This window comes from Ranitomeya variabilis, chromosome 6 (assembly GCF_051348905.1).
Source record: "Ranitomeya variabilis isolate aRanVar5 chromosome 6, aRanVar5.hap1, whole genome shotgun sequence".
Classification (NCBI taxonomy): Eukaryota; Metazoa; Chordata; class Amphibia; order Anura; family Dendrobatidae; genus Ranitomeya; species Ranitomeya variabilis.
In genome coordinates, this window is record NC_135237.1 from 217,563,858 (window position 1) to 217,577,411 (window position 13,554).

A 13,554-nucleotide genomic window follows, 5' to 3' on the forward strand; every position below is an offset into this window, starting at 1 on the left:
AAGCCAAACAAAAAACAAGTGTGAGATTGCACTTTTTTTGCAATTTCATCGCACTTGGAATTTTTTCCCATTTTCTGTTACACGGCATGGTAAAACCAATGGTATCGTTCAAAAGTACATCTCGTCCCGCAAAAAATAAGCCCTCACATGGCCATATTGACGGAAAAATAAAAATGTTATGGCTCTGGGAAGGAGGGGAGGCAAAAACGAAAACGAAAAAAGCTTCCGGGGGTGAAGGGGTTAAGCTACAAATTGGGTCTGTCACTTAAGGGTTAATGACCAGGCCAATTTTTACAATTCTGACCACTGTCACTTTATGAGGTTATAACTCTGGAATGCTTTAACGGATCCCACTGATTGTGAGACTGTTTTTTTCGTGACATATTGTACTTCATGTTAGTGGTAAAATTTCTAAGATGTTACTTGCATTTATATATGAAAAAACAAATATGGCGAAAAAATTTTAAAATTTTGCAATTTTCAAACTTTTAATTTTTCTGTCCTTAAATCAGAGAGATATGTCACACATCATACAATAAATATTTCCCACATGTCTACTTTACATCAGCACAATTTTGGAAACAAATTTTTTTTTTGTAAGGAAGTTATAAGGATTAAATGTTTACCAGCGATTTCTCATTTTTACAACAAATTTTAGAAAACCATTTTTTAGGGACCATCCCACATTTAAGTCACTTTGAGGAGTGTACATGACAGAAAATACCCAAAAGTGACACCATTCTAAAAACTCCACCCCTCATGGTGCTGAAAACCACATTCAAGAAGTTTATTAACCCTTTACGTGCTTCACAGGAACTTAAGCAATGTGGAAGGAAAAAATTAGCATTTAACTTTTTTGTACAAACATTTTAATTCAGAACCAATTTTTTTTTATTTTCACAAGTGTAAAAAGAGAAAATGAACTACAACATTTGTTGTGCAATTTCTCCTGAATACGCCGATACACCACATGTTCAGGTAAACCACTGTTTTGGGCGCACGGCAGAACTCGGAAGGGAAGAAGCGCCGTTTGACTTTTTCAATGCAGAATTGGCTGGAATTGAGATCGGACGGCATGTCGCATTTGGAGAGCCCCTGATGTGCCTAAACAGTGGAAACCCCCCACAAGTGACACCATTTTGTAAACTAGTCCCCTCCAAGGAACTTATGTAAATGTGTAGTGAGCACTTTGAACCCCCAAGTGTTTCACAGAAGTTTATAACGTAGAGTGGTGAAAATAAAAAAATCATATTTTTGCCTCAAAAATTATTTTTTGGCCTCCCAACTTTTTATTTTCACAAGGGTAACGGGAGAAATTGGACCCCAAAAGTCGTTTTCCAGTTTGTCCTGAGTACGCCGATACCCCATATGTGGGGGAGGACCACTGTTTGGGCACACAACGGGGCTTGGAAGTGAAGTAGTGACGTTTTAAAATGCAGACTTTGATGGAATGGTCTGCGGCAGAGGCGTAGCTAAGGGTTTAGCTCAGGGGGGAGCGAAACATTTGAGTGGGCCCCTAGCCAGGGAACCCTGATTAAAACTATATTGGCACACACGAATTGTCGGCATAGGGGGGAACCTCTGCTATTGACCATGGTATTACTGAAAATAAATCTCTATGAAAAAACAGCACTGTTATTACCGCCATATGGTGCTAGATACCACTACTGCAGAACATATAGATTACAGTACAGTCAAGCTCAAACTGGCCCATAGGGGAACTGGAGAATCCCCTGGTGGTCCCCAGTGTAGATATGGGCCCCCAGCCCCACTGTATGGGCAGTACTTGGCATAATTCACTTGATTTACTGTGTACAGAAAAAAATGCATACATACAGCTGCCCTATACATAGCAGGGTGGCTCCACAGCTCTCCCATGCACAGTATGAGTGGCCCACAGCTGCCCTATATATAGCAGGGTGGCTCCACAGCTACCCTATACACAGTATGGGGGGCCGTAGCTGCCCTATACACAGTATGATGGGCCCACTGATCCCTCAAACACAATATAATGACCCCCACAGTAACACCCACGCTATTTAATGGCCTCCACACTGTCTAATGGCTCCCACAGTAGCCACAGTACTATATAATGGCATTCATACTTTATATTAACCTCTGTAGTAGTCTCCACTCTGTATGATGACGCTTAATCTGAAGAATGGCGCTCATATTAACTCTGACTCTGTATAATGGCCCCACAGTAGTCCCCACACTTTATATTGGCTCCCACACTGTATGAGGGCCTCTCCCAGTAGTCCCCATATTAGCCCCCAAGCTGTATAATGACCCCTGCATTAGCTCCCAAACTGTATAATGGCCCCAACAGTAGTTTTCACAATGTATAATGGCCCCCACATTAACTTCCACGCTGTATAATGGCCTCCACACTATATGAGGCCCCCCTGAAATTTTATTCACATCAGACTAATTTGATTGTGAATATAATGCAATTCTTGTTGCACACCTCTCGATTGTGGAGTTCTACTCATATTAACATTTAATATTGTCCCCCCATGTACAGTAATAATGGCCCATGAGTCTCCCCATGTACAGCAATTATGGCCCTAGTATCGGTGATGTGAACAGGCTGTCATGTGACTGCATGTATACAACTTGCAGTCATGTGTCGACTACTCTCTTTCGGCTTCTCTCAATTCCTTTTTTATTGAAAGACGCCAAGCGTATCTAATTGGCGTGTGCAAATAGCAAACATATGCTTGCATGACTGCCTGATCGCACCTGATCGGACTCATGGCAGCAGGCGCACTGCACTTTGTCATGATATGGCAGTCTGCAGTCACATAGATTGACTGCAGACTTTTATTCCATGCCTGGACTACCCCTTTAAAGGTAACCTGACAGGTGATACAGGCTGCTCAAACTATGTGCAACACATATCAGGCCACATCTATAGTGTCTCACTAGTTATGTTTGGCTCTATAAAGCTGCTGAGTTTCAGAGAAAAACATACTTTTAATAGGTGCTGGGGAGCGAGCGGCGCTGTGCACTAGTCCTGCAGACAGGTCCCTCGTGGCTTCTCCCCGCCCGCTGACAGTGCGGTGCTGTGCACGAGTCCTACCGACAGGTCCCTGGTGGCTTCTCCGTGCCTGCTGACAGCGGGAGGGGAGAAGCCGCCGGGGACCTGTCTGTAGGACTAGTGCACAGCGCCACTTACTCCCTAGCAGCTATTAGTATGTTTTTCTTTGAAACACTGCAGCTTTAGGGTATGTGCAGATGTTACAGTAATTGGCAACGCTTTGGACATAGCACATGTCTGCTGTGTCCAAAGTGCTGCCGCTATTGAACGTAGGTGATTCCGCATGTGTTCACTGAACCGTGTGGCTTTACCGCATCCAACACATTGTATGGGTGACTTTTATCTTGGATAAATAGACATTGTGCGCTCTGGAAAGATGCGCCGCACATCTGTCTCCACAGGTAAACCGCTGGCGTCGCAGGCATCTATGGATGCATAGTGGACATGGTCGAATTTCTTGAAATCCCATCCACTGTGCTGTAACATCTGCATGAGGCACAAGTGCACAACGTCGAACCGCAGCGTTGACTGACCGTGTGCACCTACCCTCACAGAGACAAACCTGTCCGCCTGGTACACTATAGACCAGACCTGGGCAAGATGCGGCCCGCGGGCCGCATCCGGCCCGCCTGATGATTTTAAACGGCCCGCCAGCTAGCTGTCACTTCTGACAGCCGCCCCCGGCACTGCTCGGCCAGCTGAGCATGGTTAGCAGTCTGTGCTCGGACACTGTGCAGACGGCTGCAGGCAGCACATGTGACCACACGGCTAGCGGGTGTGAGGAGGCGGCACACTGACACTGCGCGGCATGCATGGTGCCCGCCAGGCTGCAGCGTGTGAGGATGAGTGCGGGGCTGAGCTCAACTTCCACTTCCGAGGGAGGACACAGCAGCCGGAGCCGTAGTACTGACAGCAGCAGCGGATCCCATGGGGTGAAGGGAAGGAGCCCGCGTCCTGTCTGTGTAGCCCGGGCCGTGCTGCAGCCGCTCCAGTAAGGCTCCTGCTCACACGTGGGGCGGGGGGTGTACGGGTGCCATCACTGTGTGGTAATAGAGGACTTATGTGCGGGCTCCCCTCCCCCGGTCGCCGATGTCACATGCGGCCACATTCCGTGCAGGTCCCGCTGCAGCAGATGTCGGCACCTGCAATGGTGGCAGCAGGACGTGCAGAGCTCCTTGTATGCCCCCTGCTCCCGCCGCGCTGCTATCCCGTCCTTTGTGGTCCCTCCTCTGCTGGGGCACGCTTCTCATCCCTTGTAGGCTCATGCCGGGGAGTCCATTCTTTTTGGAATATTAGAATGCAGTGTCCTGTGGTGACAACTACTCCTCTCAGCATGTGTGGGGTGTGCTGGGAGTAGTAGTGCATTAGACATGATTGAAGACCACTGCAGTGCTGAGTAATGGTTACACGAGGATTTGGGGGTCATGTGATTCATTGCTTTGCAGGAAAAGTACATATTTGGTGCGCAGGTAAATGGCGTGTAGCAGTGTCCTTGTTCCTGCTGACATCTCACGGATGTTTATTCTCCGTCGCCCTCTTATGACTGGACGTAAATATGTCCTTCTGGATCCAATCTGAGCTCGGCCAGTCTCCCACAGTAAGTGGCTGTCATTGAGACATTTTCCATTGGTTTCACTTATCCTTCACCTATGGTCATCCCATCAGATCTGGTATCAGAACTCTGCGTCGTGTCAAAGGGCTCTCCTCCACCAATCAGTGCTCCGCTGAGGCTCCGTCACGTATGTTTTCTCATCCAAGAAAATTGGGTCAATTATGCAAATCACAACCTGATCATAGTGTGCTCCGATTCTCTCAAATGAGAAGATGGAGACAGAAATGTCTCCATCTTCTCCATTGTGTCAGTTCATAGAAATGGGACCACACTCAGGTGTCATGTCTGATGTTTTTCACTGACTCATTGACCTGCATGGCCGAATGTGATCTGAAGATCTGTCCGAACCCAATTTTTTATTTTTTTCCCTGAATCGGCTCTGACCATGAAAATAATCAGACATATGTACAATGTACAATAGTATTGGGTAAAAATGAGTTAATTATATTAGTCCGGCCCTCTTAAACCATCCCAATTTCTCATGCAGCCCTGGCAAAATTAATTGCCCACCCCTGCTATAGATCGTGCTGATAGATGCTGTACAAACCATGAGCGGCCTGTATCACAGCTGAGGCTCCCTTTAATAACTTTATAACAATAAGTCACTTACTATGACAGCATTACATATAATGCAGCTCACAACATGGTTACTGTATGGGGGCTTGTTATACTAACAGGCTGAGGCTTACAAGACCACGGCTGTAAGAATAATAAGCCCCCTATCGCCCCATCAGGCCCCCAAACAGCACTTATTACATGTGATGTGGTGCAGAGCATTAAACATTCTTAGGCTGTGTGCACACATTCAGGATTTTTTTGCGTTTTTTTGCTATAAAAACACGATAAAAACACTTAACCCCTTAATCCCATTGGACGTACTATCCCGTCAAGGTGACCTGGGACTTAATTCCCAGTGACGGGATAGTACGTCCAGCACGATCGGCAGCGCTCACGGGGGGAGCGTGGCCGATCGCGGCCGATCGCGGCCGGGTGTCAGCTGATTATCACAGCTGACATCCGGCACTATGTGCCAGGAGTGGTCACGGACCGCCCCCGGCACATTAACCCCCAGCACACTGCGATCAAACATGATCGCAGTGTTCCGGCGGTATAAGGAAGCATCGCGCAGGGAGGGGGCTTGATGCATGCTTCCCTGAGACCCCTGGAGCAACGCGATGTGATCACGTTGCTGCGAGGGTCTCTTACCTCCTATCCCTGCAGGCCCCGCATCCGGGTCCTGCAGGGATTACTTCCGGGTGCAGACCAGGCTCTGGTAAGCCTGCAGCGCTTATCGCCAATCTGACAGAGTGCTGTGCAAACTGTCAGATCAGCGATCTGTGATTTCCCCCCTGGGACAAAGTAAAAAAGTAAAAAAAAATTCTTAAATAAAAAAATATATATATTATTCCCATAAATACATTTCTTTATCTAAATTTTTTTTAAAAAAACAATAAAAGTACACATTTAGTATCGCCGCGTCCGTAACGACCCAACAACACGCGATCAAAAAGACGGATATAAATAAACATGGTAACGCTGAAAACGTCATCCTGTCCCGCAAAAAACGAGCCACCATACAGCATCATAAGCAAAAAAATAAAAAAGTTCTAGTCCTCAGAATAAAGCAATGCCAAAATAATTATTTTTTCTATAAAATAGCTTTTATCATATAAAAGCGCAAAAACATAACATAAAAAAATGATATGAATGAGATATCACTGTCATCGTACTGACCCGACGAATAAAACTGCTTTATCCATTTTACCAAACGTGGAACGGTATAAACACCTCCCCCAAAAGAAATTCATGAATAGCTGGTTTTTGGTCATTTTGCCTCACAAAAATCGGAATAAAAAACGATCAAAAAATGTCACGTGCCCGAATATGTTACCAATAAATATAAAAGTAAATCAAACCCCCCTTCATCACCCCCTTAGTTAGGGAAAAATAATAAAATTTAAAAAATGTATTTATTTCCATTTTCCCATTAGGATTAGGGCTAGGGTTAAGGCTAGGGTTAGGGCTAGGGTTAGGGTTGGGGCTAGGGTTGGAGCTAAAGTTAGGGTTAGGGTTGGGGTTAAAGTTAGGGTTAGGGTTGGGGCTAAAGTTAGGATTAGGGTTGGGGCTAAAGTTAGAGTTAGGGTTTGGATTACATTTACAGTTGGGATTAGGGTTGGGATTAGAGTTAGGGGTGTGTCAGGGTTAAGGGTGTGGTTAGGGTTACCGTTGGGATTAGGGTTAGGGGTGTGTTTGGATTAGGGTTTCAGGTAGAATTGGGAAGTTTCCACTGTTCAAGCACATCAGGGGCTCTCCAAACGCGACATGGCGTCCGATCTCAATTCCAGCCAATTCTGCGTTGAAAAAGTAAAACAGTGCTCCTTCCCTTCCAAGCTCTCCCGTGCGCCCAAACAGGGGTTTACGCCAACATGAGGGGTATTAGCGTACTCTGGACAAATTGGACAACAACTTTTGGGGTCCAAGTTCTCTTGTTATCCTTGAGAAAATAAAAATTTGGGGGGCTAAAAATCATTTTTGTGGGGGGAAAAAAGATTTTTTATTTTCACGGCTCTGCGCTGTAAACTGTAGTGAAACACTTGGGGGTTCAAAGTTCTCACAACACATCTAGATAAGTTCCTTGGGAGGTCTAGTTTCCAATATGGGGTCACTTGTGGGGGTTTGTACTGTTTGGGTGCATCAGGGGCTCTGCAAATGCAACGTGACGCCTGCAGACCAATCCATCTAAGTCTGCATTCCAAATGGAGCTCCTTCCCTTCCGAGCTCTGCCATGCGCCCAAACAGTGGTTCCCCCCCACATACGGGGTATCAGCGTACTCAGGACAAATTGGACGACAACTTTTGGGGTCCATTTTCTCCTGTTACCCTTGGGAAAATACAAAACTGGGGGCTAATAAATTATTTTTGTGGAAAAAAAAATATTTTTTATTTTCACGGCTCTGCGTTATAAACTGTAGTGAAACACTTGGGGGTTCAAAGTTCTCACAACACATCTAGATAAGTTCCTTGAGAAGTCTAGTTTCCAATATGGGGTCACTTCTTGGGGGTTTCTACTGTTTGGGTACATCAGGGGCTCTGCAAATGCAACGTGACGCCTGCAGACCAATCCATCTAAGTCTGCATTCCAAATGGAGCTCCTTCCCTTCCGAGCTCTGCCATGCGCCCAAACAGTGGTTCCTCACCACATATGGGGTATCAGCGTACTCAGGACAAATTGGACAATAACTATTGGGGTCCAATTTATCCTGTTACCCTTGTGAAAATACAAAACTGGGGGCTAAAACATCATTTTTGTGAAATCAAAAAAAAAGAATTTTTATTTACACGGCTCTGCGTTATAAACTTCTGTAAAGCACTTGTTTTGTCAAAGTGCTCACCACACATCTAGATATGTTCCTTAAGGGGTCTACTTTCCAAAATGGTGTCACTTGTGGGGGGTTTCAATGTTTAGGCACATCAGGAGCTCTCCAAACATAACATGGCGTCCTATCTCAATTCCAGTCAATTTTGCATTGAAAAGTCAAATGGCACTCCTTCCCTTCTGAGCTCTGCTATGCGCCCAAACAGTGGTTTACCCCCACATATGGGTTATCGGCGTACTCAGGACAAATTGCACAACAACTTGTGTGGTCTAATTTCTTCTCTTACCCTTGGGAAAATAAAAAATTAAGGGCGAAAAGATCATTTTTGTGAAAAAATATGATTTTTTATTTTTACGGCTCTGCATTATAAACTTCTGTGAAGCACTTGTTGGGTCAAAGTGCTCACCATACATCTAGATAAGTTCCTTAAGGGGTCTACTTTCAAAAATGGTGTCACTTGTGGGGGGTTTCAATGTTTAGGCACATCAGGGCTCTCCAAACATAACATGGCGTCCTATCTCAATTCCAGTCAATTTTGCATTGAAAAGTCAAATGGCGCTCCTTTCCTTCCGAGCTCTGCCATGCGCCCAAACAGTGGTTTACCCCCACATATGGGGTATCAGCGTACTCAGGACAAATTGTACAACAACTTTTGTGGTCCATTTTCTCCTGTTACCCTTGGTAAAATAAAACAAATTGGAGCTGAAATAAATTTTGTGTGAAAAAAAGTTAAATGTTCATTTTTATTTAAACATTCCAAAAATTCCTGTGAAACACCTGAAGGGTTAATAAACTTCTTGAATGTGGTTTTGAGCACCTTGAGGGGTGCAGTTTTTAGAATGGTGTCACACTTGGGTATTTTCTATCATATAGACCCCTCAAAATGACTTCAAATGAGATGTGGTCCCTAAAAAAAAATGGTGTTGTAAAAATGAGAAATTGCTGGTCAACTTTTAACCCTTATAACTCCCTAACAAAAAAAAATTTTGGTTCTAAAATTGTGCTGATGTAAAGTAGACATGTGGGAAATGTTATTTACTAAGTATTTTGCGTGACATATCTCTGTGATTTAAGGGCATAAAAATTCAAAGTTGGAAAATTGCGAAATTTTCTAAATTTTCGCCAAATTTCCATTTTTTTCACAAATAAACTCAAGTTATATCGAATAAGTTTTACCACTATCATGAAGAACAATATGTCACGAGAAAACAGTGTCAAAATCGCCAAGATCCGTTGAAGCGTTCCAGAGTTATAACCTCATAAAGGGACAGTGGTCAGAATTGTAAAAATTGGCCCGGTCATTAACGTGCAAACCACCCTCGGGGCTTAAGGGGTTAAAAAACGCATACATATGCATCCCATCATTTATAATGCATTCCGCAATTTTTGTGCATATGTGCATTTTTTTCCGTGAAAAAAAAATGCATCGGGGTAAAAAACGCAGCATGTTTATTGCGGATTTTTTGCGGATTTCCCACTATATTATTGCATCGCAGTACCTCTGGAAAAAAAACGCAAAAAGTCTGTAAAAAAACCGAAAGAAAACGCATGCTTATTTCTTGCAGGAAATGTCCGGTTTTGTTTAGGAAATTTCTGTAAGAAATCCTGACGTGTGCACATAGCCTTATAGTAAGTATAATAATATGGTCCCTGCCCTGTCCTCCCTCCACCACCCCTTCAGTGCCCACTCTGCCCCCATCCTTTCACATTCACCTCATAGTGACCTTTACCTGAATTGAATTAGCCTACATTCTGGCAGCCTTCAGATGGAGTTTTCAGACTGCAGCTAGTTCATGGATGGCACTGTAATGTCTCACCAAGTGCTGCAGGCAGAGAGCATGAGGTGAGGTCAGACATGGCGAGGCAGTGTCTGAGGTAAATCAGCGGTGAACACTAGGACCCAGGGGAGCTTCAGCGTGCATGAAGGAGAGCAGGAGTGGAGCTGAACCTTTTAGAATCTTATTAGGTGAGCTCAGGTGATACACTACACTGCACTGAGGACTCTGCCACTGTGCCAGCCAGCGTGCAGCGTCTCAGGAAGATAGGGGAGCAGACAATTTGCCGTGCTCTCCCTCAGTGCTGCCTGATAACAGAAGTGGGTGTGGGTGGACCCCTTCATGACACTGGGCCTGGGGCGACCGCCCCCTCTGCCCCCCCGTAGCTACGCTACTGGTCTGCAGGCATCATGTTGCATTTGCAGAGCCCCTGATTTACCTAAACAGTAGAAACCCCCCACAAGTGACCCCATTTTGGAATCTAGACCCCCCCAAGGAGCTTAACTAGATGTGTGGTGAGCATTATGAACCCCCAAATGCTTCACAGAAGCTTACAAGGGTAACAGGTGAAATTGGACCATAAAAGTTGTTGTGCAATTTGGGGGGGGGGGGGGGGACTGTTTGGGCGCAGAGCTCTGAAGGGCAGGAGCGCTGTTTTGGAATGCAGACTTTGATAGAATGGCCTGCGGGCGTCATGTTGCATTCTCAGAGCCCTTGATGTGCCTAAACAGTAGAAACCAACCACAAGTGACCCCATTTTGAAAACTAGACCACTTCAAGGAGCTTGTCTAGATGTGTGGTGAGCACTTTGAATGCCCAAGTGCTTCACAGAAGTTTATAACGCAGAGCCGTGAAAATAAAAAAAATATTTTTTTTTCCACAAAAATGATTTTTTTAGCCTTTGATTTTTTATTTTCCCAAGGGTAACAGGAGAAATTGTACCCCCCAAAAGTTGTTCTGAGTACGCTGATGCCCCATTTGTAGGGGTAAACCACTGTTAGTGCTCACGGCAGAGCTCAGAAGGGAGGGAGCACCATTTGACTTTTTGAACGCAAAATTGGAAACAATGGTGGCACCATGTCGCGTTTGGAGACCCGCTGATGTACTTATTCAGTGGAAAACTCACAATTCTAACTCCAACCCTAACACCAACACACCCCTATCCCTAATCTCAACCCTAACCATAATCCTAATCACAACCCTAACCCCAACACACCCCTAATCCCAACCATAACCCTAATCACAACCCTAACCCCAAAACACCCCTAACCCTAATCCTATCCCTAACCATAACCCTAATCACAACCCTAACCCCAACACACCCCTAATCCCAACCATAACCCTAACCACAAACCTAACCCCAATCCTAGCACACCCCTAATCCTAAACCTATGCCTAATCCCATCCCTTATTCCAACCCTAACCCTAATCCCAACCCAAACTTTAGCCCCAACCCTAACTTTAACCCTAACCCTAATTGGAAAATGGAAAATAAATACATTTTCTTTATTTTATTATTTTTCCCTAACTAAGGGGGTGATAAAGGGGGGTTTATTTACAATTTTTTTTTATTTTGATCACAGTGATAGGGTCTATCACAGAGACCAAAATGAACCAATAAGAAAAATCTTCCTGTTGTTGCCGGGTGCCGGCCTGCAGATCACAGCCCATGTGCCTGCCAAGTATCGGAGGCGATCGGGGACCCTATTTTCTCTGTCCTCTGATGTGTGATCACATCGGAGGACAGAGAAATTAAATGGCATATCTCGCTTTTTTTTGCGGTCGCCGTTATACGGTTAATAACGGCAATCACAACCCGTGGGTCGGTAAAAAACATCCCGAATCATGTTCTCTGGGGTCTCAGCTACCCACGGCAGCCGAAACCCCCGAGAAAATCCGACTCTGGGGGGCGCTATACACTTTTTCCACAGTGCCATGGATTAACATGTGGGGGTTGTATGTGACTGCAAGAGGCACCCTGTTGTTGTCCTCCCTCTGTAATCCAGGGCACTGCTTTTTGGTTCCTTCTGGCTCTGTGGATCTGCTCATATTAGTGGAATCAATTCTTGTAGGAATGTATTTGTCAGTGGAAACAGCTGTAGTTTTCTATGCTTGCTGTCTGAACAGATCTGATTATACCTCAGAGCTTTACTGTGGATGATAGATTTTTTGTGTGTGTGTTTTGTGTGAAGGGTGTTCCATCTGAGATATGCCGGACATTCTGTGGATTTGTGGTAAATCAAAGTTTGTATGGTGTTCTCTTTGATATATATGGTTGTGTCCTGAAAATGTATTTGGGACTTTGAGAAGTTGAGGGTGAGCTTGATGGTCGGGTGGAAATTGTTGAAGCTATTGTGGAAGGTTAGGCTACTTTCACACTAGCGTCGGGCTCGGCCCATCGCGGTGCGTCGGGTCGAGGTTCCCGACGCTAGCGTTGTCTCCACCGCACAACGGGTGCAGCGGATGCATTTTTCCAGCGCATACGCTGCCCCATTGTGAGGTGCGGGGAAGTGCGGGGAGGTGGGGGCGGAGTTCCGGCCGCGCATACGCGGTCGGAAAAAGCGGACCGTCGTGAGCAAAAAACGTTACATGTAGCGTTTTTTGGTCCCGACGGTCCGCCACAACACGGCGCAACCGTCGCATGACGGTTGCAACGTGTGTCAATCCGTCACAATACGTCGCTTAATGTTAGTCTATGGGGAAAAAACACATCCTGCAAGCACTTTTGCAGGATGCATTTTTTCGGCAAAACGACGCATTGTGGCGGATTGCAGTTAACGCTAGTGTGAAGGTAGCCTAAGATGATCATTTTTTGAGTCTCTCCAGGTTATTAGCAGGTCATCATTGTAGCTGAAGTATGCTAGAGGTTTATTAGAACGAGATGACAAAAAATCCTCCTCTTGTTTAGCCACAAATATCTTATATTGCAGTGACATTCTGCTTTCCATGGCGCTGCCCATACACTGTTGGTGTAAGTCATTCATAAAGGAAAAATAGTTGTGATGGAACAAAACCTGATAATTTGCAGGGCTGGTTCTGTGGACAGATTTTTTTTTTTTTTTAAGGAAATATTTGCATGCAGTAATCCCATCATCATGAGGAATGTTGCAATAAAGAGAATCAACGTCCATGGTGGCTAGTATTGTGTCCTCTGAAAGTGGGCTCAAGTCTCACAATTTTCAGAGAGTGGTGTGTTCTGAATGTAACTGGCTGTGCACCTCACCAAGATTTTCAGAATGTTCTCTACATAACATTTAGATATACTCAGTTAATGTCCCAATACCAGAGGTGATTGATCTCCCTGAATTGCCGCCTTTATCGGTGATTGTTAGGTATTAAGTTCATTAGCAAGAGTGACATAAAGTTGAACCCTTTGATGTTATTGTTAGTTCCTCTATGAATTTTTGGGTAGGCTTTTCCTCAAACGGAGTGTAGTATTTTCTATCCAAGAGTTGTCTGCTTGCTTCCTGGATGTAATCTGATATGTTCATGATGACTACAGCTCGTCATTTATCTGCTGGCTTAATGATGATATTGTTGTTAATTTATTTGATCACCCATGACAGCACCACAGAGAGAGCGGATCCGCACTTTAGGAGCAGGAAACCTACAGATACAAAAGGGCGGCACCTCTCCCCACACATCAGTTGGTTTCCTGTTCCTGGAGTACAGGGTTCCTACATTTATCCTGGAGGAGATCGTCGGATCCCAGGCCTGGCCGGTCGGTCCAGGTAGTGGGTTCTCCTACCT

The 13,554-nt window shown here is 45.0% G+C and overlaps 1 protein-coding gene across 6 annotated transcripts in view; it reads left to right on the forward strand.

The window, feature by feature from the left end:
- MTRR (5-methyltetrahydrofolate-homocysteine methyltransferase reductase) overlaps positions 1-13,554 on the forward strand; it is a 1,305,783-nt gene that overhangs the window by 320,906 nt on the left and 971,323 nt on the right. The gene's annotated exons all lie outside the window — the stretch shown is intronic.